This window comes from Synchiropus splendidus, chromosome 14, assembly GCF_027744825.2.
Source record: "Synchiropus splendidus isolate RoL2022-P1 chromosome 14, RoL_Sspl_1.0, whole genome shotgun sequence".
Lineage (NCBI taxonomy): Eukaryota > Metazoa > Chordata > Actinopteri > Syngnathiformes > Callionymidae > Synchiropus > Synchiropus splendidus.
Genome location: NC_071347.1, coordinates 24,356,834 through 24,359,333, shown reverse-complemented (window position 1 = coordinate 24,359,333; position 2,500 = coordinate 24,356,834).

The window sequence follows — 2,500 nt, the reverse complement described above, 5'->3', positions numbered from 1 at the left end:
CCCTAACCCTAACCCTAACCCTAACCCTAACCCTAACCCTAACCCTAACCCTAACCCTAACCCTAACCCTAACCCTAACCCTAACCCTAACCCTAACCCTAACCCTAACCCTAACCCTAACCCTAACCCTAACCCTAACCCTAACCCTAACCCTAACCCTAACCCTAACCCTAACCCTAACCCTAACCCTAACCCTAACCCTCTAACCCTAACCCTAACCCTAACCCTAACCCTAACCCTAACCCTAACCCTCCTAACCCTAACCCTAACCCTAACCCTAACCCTAACCCTAACCCCTAACCCTAACCCTAACCCTAACCCTAACCCTAACCCTAACCCTAACCCTAACCCTAACCCTAACCTAACCCTAACCCTAACCCTAACCCTAACCCTAACCCTAACCCTAACCCTAACCCTAACCCTAACCCTAACCCTAACCCTAACCCTAACCCTAACCCTAACCCTAACCCTAACCCTAACCCTAACCCTAACCCTAACCCTAACCCTAACCCTAACCCTAACCCTAACCCTAACCCTAACCCTAACCCTAACCCTAACCCTACCCTAACCCTAACCCTAACCCTAACCCTAACCCTAACCCTAACCCTAACCCTAACCCTAACCCTCTAACCCTAACCCTAACCCTAACCCTAACCCTAACCCTAACCCTAACCCTAACCCTAACCCTAACCCTAACCCTAACCCTAACCCTAACCCTAACCCTCTAACCCTAACCCTAACCCTAACCCTAACCCTAACCCTAACCCTAACCCTAACCCTAACCTAACCCTAACCCTAACCCTAACCCTAACCCTAACCCTAACCCTAACCCTAACCCTAACCCTAACCCTCTAACCCTAACCCTAACCCTAACCCTAACCCTAACCCTAACCCTAACCCTAACCCTAAACCCTAACCTAACCCTAACCCTAACCTAACCCTAACCCTAACCCTAACCCTAACCCTAACCCTAACCCTAACCCTAACCCTAACCTAACCCTAACCCTAACCCTAACCCTAACCCTAACCCTAACCCTAACCCTAACCCTAACCCTAACCCTAACCCTAACCCTACCCTAACCCTAACCCTAACCCTAACCCTAACCCTAACCCACTAACCCTAACCCTAACCCTAACCCTAACCCTAACCCTAACCCTAACCCTAACCCTAACCCCTAACCCTAACCCTAACCCTAACCCTAACCCTAACCCTAACCCTAACCCTAACCCTAACCCTAACCCTAACCCCAACCCCAACCCTAACCTTAACCTTAACCTTAACCTTAACCCTAACCCTAACCCTAACCCACTTAACCCTAACCCTAACCCTAACCCTAACCTTAACCCCAACCCCAACCCCAACCCTAACCCTAACCCACCTAACCCTAACCTGCCTAACCCTAACCACAACCCTAACCCTAACCCACTTAACCCTAACCCTAACCCCAACCACCCTTTCCCCAGCCAACAACCACCGGACTTCTACTCAGACAACACCGTACTCAACCTCTCCACCTTATTCACACCCACCCCAGCACAACGTCAACTTCTCGAAAAAGGCCTCACCTTCATCCCCACACCCACAACCCTCGACAGGGGGGAACTTGAAAGGGATATACTCAACTATCACAGACGACTCAAACTACAAGACTATTTCAAAAACAAATCAACTACTAAAACCACCCTCACCTATCCCTCCACCTGGACACCCAACTCCTCACAAATAAACACCAATATTCTTCAATTAATTAACAGAGACCTAAATTCCTTAAATAAACATAAACCTACCCCAACTCCCCAACCAGATAACTTAACCCCGGAACAAAGGAAAGCCCTCCACCAACTCATCCATCAAAACAACATCATAATCAAACCCGCAGACAAAGGCTCAAAAATCATAATCATGGACAGACAGCAATATCTCCTGGAGGCAAACAGACAATTATCCAACCAAAAATACTACCGACCCATCCCCGAAACAATCCAGCCCCAAACACAAACAGAAATCCGACAAATCATCCAATCCCTCTGCGAAAATAAATACATCACTGGTAAACAACGCGACTTCCTCTTCGGCCCGGACACCCCCAGACAACGACACTTTTACCTCCTCCCCAAAATACATAAAGACCCTCAGACCTGGACTGTTCCCTTTCAAGTTCCCCCAGGAAGACCCATCATTTCAGACTGCTCCAGTGCCACTTACAACCTCTCCCTATACATTGAACAATTCCTCGGTCCACTTTCCACCAAACACCCCAGCTATATTAAAGACACCTACCACTTCATAGAACTCATCCAGTCCCAAATACTTCCGTCCTCCGCCTACCTATTCACCATCGACATTGACAGTTTATACACCAACATCAACACCAACCACGGACTCCAGACTCTCAGGACTTGTTTTGACCGCTTCCCTGACCCCTCCCGCCCTGACAGAGAACTCCTCCAACTCATCGAAATATGCCTCTCCAATAATGACTTTTCCTTCAATAATAAA